Here is an 18,002-nt window from a genome sequence, read left to right on the forward strand (position 1 = left end):
AAAACTAGAAGAGATGTTTACTTCTTCAAATGCACAGACACCAAAACAGGGCTACATGGATCACAAAGAATCAGGTAAACATGGCACCACCAAAAGAACCTAATAAATCTCCAATAACCAACCCCAAAGTAATGGAGACTGATGTATTGCCTGACAAAGAATCCAAAATGATCATCATATAGAAGCTCAATGAGATGAAAGAGAGCACAGATAGACAGCTAAATGACATCAGGAAAACAATGCATGGACAAAACAAGACATTTAATAAAGGAATAAAAACCATAAAAAAGAGCCAAGCACAAATCCTGGAGATGAAGAATACAATAACAGCATTGAAATATTCAATAGAGAGCTCAACAGCAGCCTCGATCATGCAGAAGAAATAATCAGCTAATTCAAAAATAAGTCATTTGAAATTAGCCAGTTAGAAGAACAAAAAGAAAAAAGAATAAAAAAAGAGTGATGAAAACACATGGGACTTATGGGATGCCATCAAGCATTATGGGAGTCCAAGAAGAGATAGAGAAAGGGGTAGAAAGCAATTTTAAAAATCATGGCTGAAAACTTCCCAAATCATGGGAGGGATATGGGCATCAAGATACATGAATCTCAAAGGACCCAAAACAAGATCAACCCAAAGATTACCCCTAGAAACACTACAAATTAATCCTCCAAAGACAAAGAGAATTTTGAAAGTAGCAAGAGAATAGACTCATCACATACAAGGTTATCAGCATACTTCTCATGAGAAATTTTGCAACCCAGGAGGGAGTGGGATGATATACTAAAAGTGCTCAAAGGAAAAACAATAATAATATCATACCCAGCAGAGCTGTACTCCAGAAATGAAGAAGAGATAAAGAATTCCCATTCAAACAAAAGCTGAGGGTGTTCATCACCACTAGACATGCTTTATAAAAATGCTAAAGAGAGTTCTTCAAGGTGAAATGGAAGGACACTAAGTAACAACATAAAAACATATGAAAGTATAAAACTCACCAGTAAAGGTAAATATATAGTCAAACTCAGAATACTCCAATACTGTAATTATGGTGCATAAATCACTTTTAACACTCGTATAAAAATTAAAAGACAAAAGCATTTAGAATTACTGTAGCTATAATAATCTGTTAATGGAGAAACAAAATAAAAAGACGTAACATAAAATGTGGAGAAGTGTAGAGTTTTTGTATTTAACTGAGGTTAAGTTGCTATCAAGTTAACATAGACTTATGAGAAGTTTTATGTAAACCTTATGGCAACCACAAAGAGGAAACCTCTAGTAGATACAAAAAGATAAAGGATAAGGAATCAAAACATACCACTACAAAAAAACCAACAAATCTCAAAGGAAGAAAACCAAAAAGGAATAGAGAGACAAAAGAACTATAAAACAGATGGAAAACATTAGAAAAATGACAAAAGTAAGTGCTTCACTAAAATAATGTTTAAATATAAGTGGATTAAATTCTTCAATAAAAAAACATAGAGCAAATGAAGAGATTTAAAAAAAAAAAAACCAGAATCCAACTCTATGCTGTCTACCAAAGACTCACTTTAGATTTAAGGACACACATGGGTTGAAAGTGAAGGGATAGAAAAAGATATACCATGTAATTAGTAAACAAAATACAGCAGGGGTAGCTAAACTTATATCAGAAAAAAAATAGATTTTCTGTGAAAATCAGTCACAAGAGAATGTCACTATATAATGAAAAAAAAATTAATTCATCAAGAAGATATAACCATTATAAATATATATTCACCCAATTTTGGAGCATCTAAATAGTTAAAGCCAATATTCACAGAACAGAAGGGAGAAATTGACAACAATACAATAATGGTAGGGTACTTCAATACCTCATTTTCAACAATAGATAGATCATCCAGAGAGAAAATCAACAAACTTTAATAACACTATAGACTAAAAAATCTAACAGACATATATAGAACATTCCATCCAACAGCAGAAGAATGCACACTGTTCTTAGGCACACATGGAAAATTATACAGGATAGATTATATCTTAGGTCACAAAACAGGTCTTAACAAATTTAAGATTACAATCATATCAAATATTTTTCCTGACCACAATGGTATGAAACTAGAAATCAATAACAGAAGGAAAACTGGAAAATTCACAAATATTAGGATATTAAACAACACATTACTGAATAACCAATGCATCAAAGAAGAAATCAAAATAGAAATCAAAAAATATCTTGCAACAAACAAAAATGAAAAACAACATACCAAAACTTATGAGATGTAGAAAGAGCAATTCTAAAAAGAAAGTCTGTAGTGATCACTGCTTACATTAAGAAAAAAGAAAGATCCCAAGTTAAGCTATCTAATTTTACACTTCATGGAACTAGAAAACGAGGAACAAACTAAGCCCAAAGTAAGCAGAAGAAAATGATAAAGACTTGAGGAAAAATAAATATAATAGAGACTAGAGAGAAAACAGGAAAGGTCAACAAAACTATGAGTTGATTTTTTGAAAAGATAAACAAAATTGACAAAACTTTAGGTAGACCAACCAAGAAAAAAAAGAGGAGGCTAAAAAAAAATAATTGTGTAAATGAAAGAAGAGAAATACAACTGATACTACAGAAACACAAAGGCTCATAAGAGACTGCTATCAATTATATATTGACAAATTGAATAACATAGAATAAATGGGTAAGTTCCTAGAAACATTAAGCCTACCAATACTAAATCATGAAGAAAGAGAAAATCTGAACAGACATTAACAAGTAAGGAGATTGAAGCAGTACTAAAAAATAAAAACTCCCAACAAAGAAAGACACAGAACCAGATGGCTTCATGTGTAAATTTGACCAAACATTTATAGAAGAATTAATGCCAACTCTTTTCAAACTCCTTCAAAAATTGAAGAGGAGAAAAGACTTCCAAACTCATTTAAGAGTTCAGCATTACCCTCATACCAAAGCCAAACAAGAACACTACAAGAAAAGAAAACCACAAACCAATATATTTGATGAACACACACGCAAAAATTCTCAAAATAAAATACCAGCAAACTGAATTCAACAGTATATTAAAATAAACACACATCATCAAGTTAGATTTATCCCTGGGATGCAAAGATGGTTCAAAATACACAAGTCATTGTGATATACCACATTTATAGAATGATGGATAAAAACCATGGGATTATCTCAATAGATTTAGAAAAGCACTTGACAAAACTGAATATCCTTTCATTAAAAAAAAAAAAAAAACTCAACAAATTAGTATAGAAGGTTTAGAAGAAATGCACCTCGACATAATGAAGGCCATATATGACATGCCCACAACTAACATCATACTTAATGGTGAATAGATGAAAGACTTTCCCCCAAGATCAGAAACAAAACAAAGGTGCTCAGTCTCACCACTCTTATTCAACATACTAATAGAAGTTCTGGCTAAAAAAATCAGGGAAGAAAAAATAATAAAAGGCATCCAAGTAGGAAAGGAAGAAGTAAAATTGTCTCTGTGTTGCAGATGACAAAATTTTATTAATAGAAGACCGAAAAAACTCCATCAAAAAACTGTTAGAACTAATAACCAAATTCAGTAAAGTTGTAAGATACAAAATCAATATAAAAAAATCAGTTGCATTTCTTTATCAAACAACAAACTATCCAAAAAAGAAATTAGAAAAAAAATTCCATTTCCAATACCATCAAAAAAGAATAAAATACTTAGGAATAAATTTAACTAAGGAAGTGAAAGAGCTGGATACTAAAAACTATAAAACACTGATGAAAGAAATTGAAGAAGGCACAAATAAATGAAAATATATGCCATGTTCATGGACTGAAGAAAGAATTAATATTGTTAAATATTCGTATTACCCAAAGTGATCAACAGATTTGATGCAATCTCTATGAAAATTGAAATGTCATTTTTCATAGAAATAGAAGAAAAACAATTATAAAATTCATGTGGATCCACAAAAGATCCTGAATAGCCAAAGCAATCTTGAGAAAGAAAAACAAACCTGGAGGTATCACATTTCCTGATTTCAAATTATATTACAAAGCTATAGTAATCAAAACAGTATTGCACTGGCATAAAAACAGACACATAGACCAATGGAACAGAATAGAGAGCCCCAAAATAAACCCACACATGTATGCTTAACTAATCTTGACTAGAGTGCCAAGAATACACAATGTGGAAAGGATTGTCTCTTCAATAAACAGTCTTGGAAAAACACTATGCAAAAGAGTGAAATTGGACCCTTATCTTACACCATACAAAAACACTTACTCAAAATGGATTAAAGATTTAAATGTAAGATCAGAAACCATAAAACTTTGGTTTTGGTGGGACTACTCAAACTAAAAATCTTCTGTACAACAGAGGAAATAATCAATGAAATTAAAAGGCAACTTATGAAATGGAGAAAATAGATACATCTGATAAGTGGTTAATATCCAAAAAACATAAGGTACTCATAAAATTCAATAGTCAACGGGAGGGGGGGAAGGGTAAGCTGGGACGAATTGCGAGAGTGGCATGGACATATATACACTACCAAACGTAAAATAGATAGCTAGTGGGAAGCAGCCGCATAGCACAGGGAGATCAGCTCAGTGCTTTGTGACCACCTAGAGGGGTGGGATAGGGAGGGTGGGAGGGAAGGAGGCACAAGAGGGAAGGAATATGGGCGTATATGTATGTGTATAGCTGATTCACTTTGTTATAAAGCAGAAACTAACACACCATTGTAAAGCAATTATACTCCAATAAAGATGTTTAAAAAAAAAAAAAACCAATAACCCAATTATAAAATGGGCAAAGGACCTTAACAGAAATTTTTTCCAAAGAAGACATATAGATGGCCCACAGGTATATGAAAAGATGCTCAGTATCACTAATGATCAGAGAAATGCAAATCAAAACCACAATGAGATGGTTAGTAACAAAAAGATAAGAGCTCACAAATTTTGGCAAAGGTGTGGAGGAAAGAGAACACTTGCACTGTTGGTGGGAATGTAAATTGGGCAGCCACTATGGAAAACCATGAGAAAATTCCAAAAAAAAAAAAAAAAAATAGAACTACCATATGATCCAGCAATCCAACTTTTGGTTATATATCCAAAGGAAATGAAATCACTATCTTGAAGAGATATCTGCACTCATATGTTCATTGCAGCATTATTCATAATAGCCTATATATATACACATATGTATACATATATGTGTGTGTCTGTAGAAAATTGGAATATTATCCAGCCATAAAAAGAAGGAAAGCTTGCCATCTGTCACAACATAGATGAATCTGGAGGACATTATGCTAAGCCAGGCATAGAAAGACAAATACTATATGATCGCACTTATACATGGAATCTAAAGACGTTAAACTCATAGAACCAGAGTGCAGAACAGTGGTTGCCAGGCATCAGGAGATGGAAGAAATAGGAATGTTGGTCAAGGACTATAGACTTTGAGTTATAAGATGAATAACTTCTGAGGATCTAATTACAGCATAATAATTATAGTTTATAATACAGTGTTGTACACTTAAATGTTCTCACCAAAAAAAAAAAAAAAAAGATTCGTAACTATGTGACATGATGGATGTGTTCAAATTGGGAAAAAAAGGTTAACATAGTTTTTTGTTATATGTTTTTTACCACAATTAATTTTTTTAACTAAGAAAAAGAGGAAAACATCAGAAAAATCCCAACTGAGGTACATTCTACAGAATACCTGACCATTACTCCTCAAAACTCTCAAGGTCATGAAACACAAGGAAAATCTTAAAAACTGTCACATCCAAGAGGAGTCTAAGGGACATGATAACTAAATGGAATGTAGTATCCTGGATGGAATGGGGCAGGGGGACAGGGAGAGGTGGGGCCTTACTTAAAATCTATGGGAATCTGGATAAACTATAGACTTTAGTTAATAATGATGTTTCAGTATCAGTTCATTAATTGTGACAAGTGTACCATACTTGTAAGATATTAATAATAGGAGAAACTCTGTGGAGGATATATGAGAACTCTCTGTACTATCCTCTCAATTTTTCTGTAAATCTAAAACTGTCCTAAAAATAATGTTTGTTTTAGGATAAAGTTTTGAGATTGGAGTTGATCCTTCTGTAAAGCAAGGTAATGTTTTAATATGAATAAATACCTATGTATTTACTTGTTCTGAAATGTCAGATTTTAGCACAGGCAACTTTTAAAAAGGAGAACAACTTATATTATGTCAATATTTCTTCTGTATCACTTGTGGATAAAATCTAAAAACTAAATATACTTCTTTATAATTTTTTAAACTACAAAAGGACTGCTTATTCTTTATCTCTTCATAAAATTACAGTACTTATACTTCAGAATGAATATTTGGGAAATTGTAAATGTATAACAGAGGAAAGAAACACATAATTAAGCCTCCATGTATTAAAACTTTGGCCAAAAGTAGGCCAATAGAATAGTAGGTCAGGTAAAGCAAGGAAAGGACAGATCTGTGATATACTTATGGTGACAGAAAAATCTTTGGGATTGGCTAATTAATAAAATTACAAACTTTAGAAAACATTAAGTTTCACTGATACATGACGCACCAATTCCACTCTATAATATCCACAGAAATGTGTACATATGTTTACCAAAAGACATTACTAGAATATTCATAGCAACACTATACATAACAACACTATACATAACAGCACCAACAGAAGACGCTACCTAAATGTTCACCAATAGAAGCGCTAAAAGGAATTAAGATATGTTTATACAATGGAATACAGCATTAGCCAAGATAATAAATGATCTATGACTAACAGCAACATTGAGGAATCTTACAAGCATAATACTGAGCCAAACAAACCAGACATGAAAGAATACATATTCTATGATTCATTTCACATAAAGTAGAGAAACATACAGAACTTATCTATTACCAAGGGAGCTGTCATTCTTTGGGAGTTAGTAAGTAGAAGGAACTAAAGAGGCTTCTGGGGTGCCGGTAATAGTCTCTTCCCTGATCTGGGCATGTCCAGTTTGTCAACATTGATGAGTTGCACACTGATAATGTGCAACCTTTCCTGGTGGTACTTTATACTTTAATTAAAAATTCCAAAAATGTTACTTGAAATTAGTTTGGCCATGACCCCAATATTTAAAAATTTGTATAATATCAAACAGACTCTACCGTATAGCTCTAAGTACATCAGATGAAAAATGGTTCAGAATTCAGCTTGTAAGGGCTCAAGGTCATGTAGAAGAAGAAAATACCATGTATTTAGATTACGTCCATATAATCCTAAAGTATAAGATTAATTGAGCCAATTAATCAGACCAATGAAAAGGAAAACTGTAAAACCAGTCCATTGACTGAGGGAAAAATATTTGTTCTAGATTCCTCATGTGATTCTATTTCTGCTTATTCATCACTAGTCACTGAGGATCCTCAACCATAGGTTCCAGCCTCCTTGGTCCTTAAGCCAATGACACTGAGAGACCATCTCGCAAGTAATCAGTGGGGCCTAGAGTTAGCTGGGATCCCCATAACTGAATCACTAAAACTCAGCCTTTGTTTGTGTCTCCTCCATCTGTGCAAATTCTGTATATTTGGGTTTTGCCACTCTTCCTACTTTGTGTTCCAAATATCTCTGGGACCAGAATCCTAAAATCTAGCCAGTTTGGCCAAGATCCTGCAAGCCTGCCTGTCTCTAGCCAGCTCCCTCTCCTTTGGGAGCTAGGTCCTGTCCCAGTCCTATTGGATACTGGCTGAGTTTTATTTAAAACTGTTTGAGTTCCCCTTGGACTCAAGAGAGTACCATCAGCCTAATTATAAGGGTATCATTTGCTGCCAGGCACCCAACCACCAGGCAGGGCCTTTTAATTATGAACACTGTGTTCTCAAATACTTTAACTTTGCTTGCTGACCTCCCTTCTGAGCATGAGCCCTAAGCCAGGCCATTTTTTAGAATGGTTTATTCCCCTTTTCCTGATATGCCACCATTGTATTCCAAGATCCATAGGCAAAGCCCATGAAAAATATGATATGGTGAAAAAAGCTCCTAGTCACTGCCTTCTTGGCTACAGAGTCAACCAAATAAAAATGTACCAGTTTACATTATTTTGATGCTTAGTAACCTAAAGGCATGGAAAAGTCTCTAAATAAAAAGGCATTTAGGCCTGGCAAAGCCTGGAAATGCAGACAATGATTGCAGTTCTACATTTCAACTCATTTTCCATAAACATGTATAATCATCACAAGGTTAAAATTGAAGTTCACTTGTGCCTCAAACTATAGAAATCACTTTATATCAAATGTCAAACAAATCTGCAAGCTATTTTCATGTAAGGAAGAAAAACATACTTTGATATTTCACACCAAAAATATGCTTTCTGGGCACGTTCAAATCAAAATAAAATTATTCACCTTAACAATTCAATCTAAAAGTAAATTAAGATAGTTACATAACCTAATTTGAAAAGACTATAAAATTTTAAAGCAAAAATTACAAATGGCTGTATTCTGAAAGTATATATCAAAGGGAGTACCTGGAACCACAATTACATTTCAAATGATTCTGTTACAGTAAAATCAAGCTTAACAGTTCAACTAGACTATTTCCCTGAAATAATCATTTTTTACTGTTTTGTGGTTGCCCAATTATTCAGGTGCCCTTATACTGTGTGTTCATTGGCTCCTGTTGGCCTGAAGTTTCCGCTGCATCATGGTCTACCTGGCCTGACCACCACAAAATGAAAGGTGAGCAAATCCACTTATTGTAAGGTGATAAAAGGCACTGTTCACAGGCTAGGCAAGATCATTGCCCATAAAGTGGTTGATGCAGGAATAGATAAAGATATACCAGTTGGGAAAAACTTTGGATAATGTCAAAATGAATACATGACCGAAGATCAAGAGAACCAAGCTACTTCAAGGCTACTTCCAGGTGTAAGTAGTTGTAGGATTGAATAAATGGATGCATTTCTAAAACTTAGTAACTGAGCATAGATTTTGGTACAATGAGGTGCTGTCAGCAAGTTCTATAATTATAGAATAATTTCGATAATTTGTTGTCCTAGTCAGTTCAGGGTGCTATAACAGGATACCAAAGATAGGGTGGCTTAAACAACAAATATTTAAATTTTTTTGTTGTTGAAGTATAGTTAATTTACAATGTTATGTTAGTTTCAGGTATACAGTAAAGTGATTGTTATATTTTTCTGATTCTTTTCCCATATAGGTTATTACAAAATATTGAGTATAGTTCCCTGTGTTATACAGCAGGTCCTTGTTGTTTATCTATTTTATATACAGTAGTGTGTATGTATTACTCCCAAATTCTAATTTATCCCTTCCCCTTCCCCCCTCCTTTCCCCTTTGATAACCATAAGTTTGTTTTCTATGTCTGTGAGTCTTAAAACAACAAACATTTATTTCTCAAAGTTCTGGAGACTGGAAAGTCCAAGATCAAGGTGCTCAATCCAGCATCATGTAAGAGTACTCTTCCTGGTTTGCAAATGACTGGCTTCTCATTGTGTCCTCACATGCCAGAGAGAGACAGAGAGACAGAGGAGAAAGCTCTCTCCTGTCTCTTCTTATAAGAGCACTAATTCCCTTCATGAGGGCTCCACCCTCATGACCTAATTACCTCCCAAAGGCCCCACCTCCCAACATCATCATATTGGGCATTAAAATTTTTCAAAATATGAATTTTGAAGAGACACAAACATTCCAACCATAACAGTTGTCATTCCTAGAGCATGAAACTGGAAAAAAGAAAATTTCCCAGTGCAGCGAAAATGGTTTCTCTGACAGGAATTTAGAAAAAGCTACATGACTTTGTTAAAATTGTAAATATTTGCTGTGGGCACACTGGACCATGATGTTTCTGGTTCACTCTGCTTAACAGAAAAACTTAATAATAAGAGGTGTCTGCTCTAAACTCTCTCTTTTCAAAATTCATTACTAACCAAACTTAATGTTGGTCTGGATTAATTTTAAAAGATAGGACATACATTTTCTTGATGTATTTTTATGAATCACTTTATATACTGCACAATGCATAATGAATTCAAGGTTTCAATGATTTAAAACTAGTTAAGCTGTAATTTAATATACTGTCTCAGTATTTTTATCTTAATTCCAGCTATAATGTTTATTTCCTAGCTTTCCATTTACTCATTTAGATATCTTAGGTAATTTATTTACTTTTTTGTTATTTTTATTTTCATATGTGTGCAGGCAGTAGGAAACATTTCTTACCTACATCACAAGACTATTAGATCAGCTGAATTACTCTTTATCTCCAAAGAAGGAATAAATGACATTGGCATAGGTTACAATTTTTCCAAATAGACAATGACTATTGTTATATTTAGTTATATTCTCTATACTCATAGTCATATATGTTCCAATATTCTGTAAAGAGTATATATGCATGAAAAATGCTTATAATTAATTTTAAAATTTTATTCAAAACCTCAGGTAGGTAACAGAGCAGATGAGGTAATGTATTAAAAAAACAATCCCAAGGAGACAGTGAGTGAGAAGAGCTTCTAGATCGAGACTATTCTTTCCTTTGACCTTATTTTCTTTAAGAATAAGGAATCCAAGAACTGATCATAGCCAACAGATCCACTTGGATCAGGAAATCAAAAGTGATGCAAAAAGGCAAAAATAATCATTTAGGTATTTCTCAAGAAGTGTGATATATAAAAAGACCCTTAGACTAGATTCTTTGATTTTTTATTTCTCTCTGTGAATATAGACTTTAAGTACAGTAGTGGATAAGTTAAGGCTTGATCATAACTCCTTATACCCTATTGTTCAATGAAGGGCTGAGCTTTAACTATAAACATAGAAACATAAGATGTCTTATCCCCTTATTTTACAGATGACGATTTCTAGTTCACTGGGATAAATTTACTTGTCCTAGAATAAAATAAATTCAGGTCAGACCCAAAATTGGAATGCAGAGTTCTCATTCTTTGTTTAAGATCCCTTCCATTAACCCAAATTCTCCCTAAATTATTTTTCGTTGGACCTGATAGTTATTGAGATTATTAAATTCGTACTTAATTTGTACATTTAAATGTTATATATTTATATACTATGTCACTTTCTAGCAAGGGGTTATTCCTAAATTATGGATAGTTTTAAGGAATTAAGTCTTATCTGAGTTTAGAGCAGTTCTTCTACTCCCACATTAATGAACAGTCACCATCAAAGCTGAATCTTCTTTCGCTCTAAGTAAAACAGACTCTTTTTTTTTTTTTTTGACAGGAAAGTAGGATTTATTGGTGGGCATGAGTAAGGAGGGGACAGCGCCAAGGCTCTCACGAGCGCAGGGTCCGCCATGTGTCCAGAGGGCCACGATTAGGGGTGTATTCGACCCCACAGCCATCAGGGATGAGCCGCTTTTCTGCCACCATGTTTTCAAATTCGTCTGCATTCAACTTAGTAAATCCCCACTTCTTGGAGATGTGGATCTTCTGGCGGCCAGGGAACTTGCACTTGGCCCTGAGGAGGGTCTCAATCACATGCTCCGTGTTCTGCAGCTTGATGCGGATGGACATTATGACTTGGCCAATGTGGACCCTGGCCACTGTGCCCTGGGCTTTCCAAAGGCACCGCACATACCTGTCTGAAGCCTAGACTGGGGACAGCATGCCGGTCATTAATGTCCACTGGAAAGAGATGTCTCCAAGGTCCCTTAGGGCAACCCATACAGGCAACAGGCTGGTACACTACCAAGGAGGCCGCTGTTTGCAGCCATTGCGCACTTTTCCCATGGGGAAAAGAACACAGTCGGCTTAATTGGCTGCTAAACTCTTTTTTTAATCATCAGTACTTATATTTAAAAATTATCCAAATTCAAGATTTCCTAGCAGGCTAAATTGATCCTAAAACATCACAATCAGAATTAATTGAAATAAGACATTATTCACATAATAGATTTGTGTAAGTCTATGTTGCACTGGTTCCATTAGAAATAATTTTCTACTTGCTTAAAAAAAAATGAAAAAAACTCCCCATTCAAGATTTCTGTTCTAAATAAAAGCAATTATGTGTTACCTCCTCTGATTTCTGCTCCATTTGGAGTTTGTTTTAGATATTTCACTTTGGTGTTCTTTAAGAAATACTAATGCAATAAAAATGAGCCTTGTCTAATTTTCCTACTAATAATTTATGTATGTATACATAATTTCCAGAAAAATATTCAAATATATTTCAAATCTCTCTTACTATTAATACAGGTTCTGTTAAGCTTTCCAAGAAATGTGAGATTGTATTAAAATTTTAATTGGGGGTTTTTCAATGTTTGGAGTTGAGAAAAAGTTATCTTGATTTAGGCAGTATAATTCAACTCCTGCAACTACTAAAATAAACTCAAATAAAACTTATGAATATGGTTATCAGACAGCCAACAAAAGCAAAGTTTTCCCTCTGTCAGGAAAGTTTCTGGTTGGAGAGAGAGCATGCATAAGATAAAATGTGTTCCATAATCAAATGGATAAGGCTATTTATTGAGAAGAAAATAAATGAACCATAATGTTATAGATGTATAGACTTTGACATCCCATAAATTGAGTCTGAGTCAAAAACTAGTCACCAAAATAAATGACCTAGAGACTAAAAGTAGTTCAATGGTCTGCCTGTTTCCTGCCTGCTCCTCTAACTCTTACCCAAGTCTAATCATCCTTCATCTCCAGACTCCGTCCTGTGCCAGACTTGGCACTCATTCGGCCTCAAATACTGGAGCTATAAGCTGGCCTATGGCAGGAAAGTGGCAGCTAAGAATCTGTTCTGACCTTGGGATTATATTACTTACTCCATTCATTCATGTATTTAAGAAATATTTATTGAGTGCCTACTATGTACCAGGCATGATACCTGTCCTAGGAAGACAGGAATGAGTAAAAGTTATATCACAAGTTGCACTTCACCTTCTGTAGTAGAGAGATTGAGGTAGATATTGATAAAATATTATTTCAGAAGTATAAGATTAATACTTCATCAATTCATTCATGTTTTAAAAAACATTGTAAGTGTCTTTTATGATCCAGGGTTTATCCTGGATTCTGGGAATAAGAGGATGAAAAGGGCAGGCAAGGTATTTGCCTCCCAGGTGTATTGTATTCTGTAGAGGAAAGGGGAAGTGGAGAAGGCAGAGCTGGGCAGATATAAACACATAAAAGCAGTTTTAAAAATTCAAAGAAAGATATTGTGGTTTGTGGTAAATGTGAAGGAGAAAGGCTAAGTGGTGAGACAGAAAATAAGGGGGGATGAGGCTACTTTAGGCAGGGTAAGATGAGAACTCTTTGAGGAAGGTGATTTGAAATCTGAAAATACTTTTCTTCAGATTCAAACAGGAAAGAGTCAAGCTTATGAAAAGTCAGAGTATGTTCTACATAGAGGAAAGTAAGTGTAAAGTCCTAGAAACAGGAAAGGTTTGTGATTATTCAAGGAAAAGGAATAAGTCCTCCATAGCTGGAGCATAGTAAGTGAGACAGCAATTAGTAAGAGAAATGATTTGGAGAGATAGAGAATTATGTAAGCCATAGTAAGGAATTTGAATTTTCTTCCAAATGAAATTGGAAGCTATTAAAGGGTCTTAAGTGTTAAAGTGAAATAATCTGATTTATGTTTAAAGAGATCAGTCTGGCTGCTTTGTAGCAAATGGAATACAGAAGGGCAAGAATGGAAATAGTGAGCAAGACAAACCAGACAGCCCTTATGATGTTCTAGGCAAGAGGTGATGTGATGGTGATGGTAAAAATTAAGACAAGTAACCAATTTGAGATACTTTAGGGTAGAAGAAACAAAGATTACAGATGGATAAAATAATATGGAGTTTTGAGTTTCTTGCTTGAGCAATTGGCTAGATGGTATTAACATTTATTGAAATGAGGAAATCTGGGAGAGGAACAAGTTTGTTTTTTGATGGTTTGCTTATTATTGTTGTTGTTGTTTTTCTTTGTGGATGGAGGTAGAGCAGTAATGAAGAAGTCCATTTCATTTTCTTGCAAAACACTCACTATCAATAAAACCTAGCTCTCCAATAAGGAATTGGATATATGATTCTGGATCTCAGGTGAAAGGTTAAAGCAACAGATAAATATTTGGAAGTAATCAGCATAGAGATATCGCTGAAAACTGAGGTTGCCCAAATTATATTACTTATTGGGAAAATAGAGCAAAAGCTAATCATCTGTAGAAAAAAGTAGAAGCCAACCAATGAGACTGAGAGACAGTAGCCAGTCAGATCAAGGAGAAGTGGTGTTAAAGGATACTTTTTTGGGAAGTAAAAACCATAACTCTCATACAGACATGAAATAAATATGTGTCAAAACTTTATCTCATTAATTAAGGGAACCAGACAGATGTCACAACCAATTCAAAGGAGAAGTCAAAGAATCACAAGCTTATATGGATTAAAGAAATAATAATAAATTTATAAATGGACCCCCAAACTGGGTTTATTAGTAGGAAGGGGAGAGGGTAAGAATTATTTCCCCCACCAGATAAAATTTATTTTCATGTCTGTAGACAAGAATTATTTCCATTGCTTTCAGTTATCTGTAATTCCCAGTTGTAAAACAGATCAAAGGCAAGGCTCAGAATCCCCATACAATCAGACAATCCCTCTAGACTGCAGCATGGCACTAAAAAGATATCCGGTGATCACTTTTCTTATTCCAAAGTCAAATTATTCCTTATGTGGATAACCAAGAGAATATGGTGTTCTGGAATCCAAGAAAAAAATTATTTCAATGTAAAGTGAGTGGTGATCTGTGTTGAATACTAAGAAACACAGGGAAATGAGGACAGAGAAGTATCCTTTGATTTGATAACATGGAAGTCATGAAACAACAATTTTAGAGGGGAATGGAGATGAAAACCAGACCACTGGAAAGTGAATGAAAAATCGAGAAGTCAAGACTGGAAATTTAAGCGAAGTCTTGAGAGGTTGGGTGTTTTGTTGAGCCTACTAAGGAAAACATTAAAATGTGATGGAATCTGGAAGCAGACTTCTGATGAAAGAAATTTTTTGCTTTTTTGATTATACAGAAAGATCTTGGATTATGTTTGAATTTCTGAATGCTTTAAGAACATGCAAGAAAGAGGGAGAAACTGCTAAAGTAGGAGAGAGAGGAAAATAAATATATATACAAAGTGCCTATGAAAGCAAAATTTTTAAGAGCCTGTGTGTAAGTAGAAGGGTATATACAACAGGAAGAAAGACAAGGGTAATACAAAATGGATAGCATCTGGAACTCCACTCCACCCCCCCAACTATGTAATCTGAGTTCTGAGATTCTTTTTCAATATTCTACCCAATTACCAAGTTTCCTTAGAGCCAGTTCTTCCATTAGCTGGGCATTCCATTCCTACAACCCTCTCTCCGTGTCTGAGGCCCTGCATTTTATCTGCCTTTCCATTTCTAGCTGTCAAGATTGCAATCAAATTCTCGGTCTAGAGCCATCTACAAATTGCCAGCCCTATGCCTGCTTAAATCAAATCTCCTAGATTCACTTGAAACTTATGACTCATGGTGATCATTTCCTGTTTGTTCTTGACCTCTTGAAGGATATCCCAACGTTTGAATTTTTCTTGGCCCCAAAGTCTTCATGACTCCATGCCTTGAATCACTGGCCTCTGATGTTGCTCCTGTGTTGATGTCTTTGTTGGGTAAGCATCCTTCTTCCTAACGGTCACAACTGACTCTCTCCTGGAATTTCTTTACCAAATCATAATGACAAGTAGCTTAAATGCAAAGAATTGAGAAGACTTTATATTCTAACTAAATTGTAGAGATTTAGGAACAGTATAATCAAGTTACAGAATACAATCAAAAGGTATCTATCTTATTTAGAAAATTTACACAGAAAAAAAAGCCTTATGTTTTATGATATCCCATTAACATGGTCTTAGAGAGATTACGTATATCTGATGTAATCAGGTTAGACTGGGTATATGAGAGAGAACCTTGCCAGGCATTTCTAGATATTTTCAAATTTTGAAATAATTTGTAGCAATTTTTTTCCTCCTGTCTCTGAAGACAGTGGTCCTAATATTTTTTGGAAGCAGTCAATATAAATGATATAGTAAAGTATCTTGTCAAATCATCAAAAGTAGCCAATTTTTGACAAACTTTTCAATCCAAAAGAAATATATATATCCTATGATTACCATGGACTTAAAAGTATCCAGCTTCTTAAAATTCTTAATAAAATTGTGAATGTCTATGCATAAGTTTTAAAAATCACCATTCTAGTTGTTGGGCTTGAACTAGATAATATAAACAACTGGGGATATATTTTATGTATTTCTAAATCCTCACTTATACAAGTCACTGTATTCTGTACAGAAGAAAAGAGATCATTGGTTAATCTGGCGACTTAGCTCTGTGAAGTTCTTTAAAAGAGCTTCTGATGTATTTTATCCTTCCAAAGGTTATTTACCTTTCCCCATGGCACCAATAAGCCAGTGTTAGTATAAAGTTTGTATTAAGGCTATATTATAAGATTAATATTATTATTCCCAGGACTGGTTTAAATAAAAAGAACATTTGAAGTCAGATCTTAAGTCATGTAGAACTAGGCTTGAACACCACCACCTTGGTGAAGATCTCAGGCCATAGAGTATCTCTGACCTTCATCGTTATGTTTGAAATAAAGATAAGAAGCCATTCCCCATAGGATGAGGGGATTAAATATTTATAAACAGCCCAGTGACTGGCATACACTAGATGGTGGATAAATGTTGGTTCCTTCCCTCCCATTCAAATTGAGAAAACAGATGCAAAGAAGATGCAATAAAGTACTCAGCATCTCACAAACAATTAACTAAATAAAAAGCATCTAGATCAATATCCTTTGTTTTCACTTACAATATCTACCGATTAATCACTGGAACATGAAAAGTCCAGTCAACCAGTGTGTTACTGTTTCTAAATATTAGCACAATTAGTTACACACAACAATAACAGATCCTTGCTAAGAACCTCAGCCCACCCTTAACCTCAGTTAGCTCTCCAAAAATAGAAACTATCTGGTGACCAGACATAGATTGATGTTTGTCCACAGCCAGTGGTGAAAACTGAACAGTCTCTGTGATGGTGGGTCAGTAGCGCCATCTATGTTTGAGAAGAATAACATATGTTTCTTGGTGCTCCTTTTCAATATAATGACTGGTTGTTTGGTAATAGAGAAAGGAAACAGAGCTCCAGTCTACGGCTCAGGTTCTGAGCCAACCAGCTTCTGCAGAGGCCCTGACTGACTTTTTAATTTCAATTTTCTAAGTGAGTGGTTTAGGTTAGAGCTATGAACAGTTAGACTAGGCAGGTAGATCAAGTTGCTGAAAAGACTTACAGCATGTTGAATTAGCTTTTTATGAATAAAGAATAGAAATCTTTGGACATTGATTGGTATAGATAGATATTCATGCTCTGCCTAAAATACTAATAAATCATGCTTACATAAAAACTAAGTATTTCTAAATGTTTTCATCTTATATTAGTATAGAAAAGAGCTTTAATGTCCACTACCTTTTGAGCCTCACAATAACAAGGAGTAAGGAAAAACACCCATTGATGTACTTCCTACTTTGTGCAGAGACAAAACTACTTATAATTATACTTATTTGAAGTTAAAATAGAGCAAAAATACTAAGATGCCTCTCCAGTTATGGGAGTAATTAATTCATATTATTTGTTATTTTAAATTACATTATATTTATCATTTTCTTCCAGGAAAAGAAGTAATTTTTAGGCTTCTCTGAAAATTATGTCAACTTGCCCTCCATAACTAAACTCAGTTTTTCTTCAAAAAGGCTTATTTTTCAGAACATATATAAAATCACTGAAATTTTAAATAAGATAAACTTATCTCATTTGATCATTTTCAAGCATTAATTTTTAGTATGAACACAATAATAAATAGTGTTCACATTAAATATAATTATATCCTAGTTTTTAATACACTGACATCTTAGAGAGTAACACTTACTCC

The 18,002-nt window shown here is 34.2% G+C and overlaps 1 long non-coding RNA gene and 1 other non-coding gene across 2 annotated transcripts in view; both read right to left on the minus strand.

The window, feature by feature from the left end:
- Positions 1 to 18,002, minus strand: part of LOC118905268 — a 74,794-nt gene that overhangs the window by 29,499 nt on the left and 27,293 nt on the right. The gene's annotated exons all lie outside the window — the stretch shown is intronic.
- Positions 11,684 to 11,815, minus strand: LOC118905576. The gene has a single exon (XR_005022280.1). It is a non-coding gene; the product is annotated as a small nucleolar RNA SNORA70 (small nucleolar RNA).

This window comes from Balaenoptera musculus, chromosome 12, assembly GCF_009873245.2.
Source record: "Balaenoptera musculus isolate JJ_BM4_2016_0621 chromosome 12, mBalMus1.pri.v3, whole genome shotgun sequence".
Lineage (NCBI taxonomy): Eukaryota > Metazoa > Chordata > Mammalia > Artiodactyla > Balaenopteridae > Balaenoptera > Balaenoptera musculus.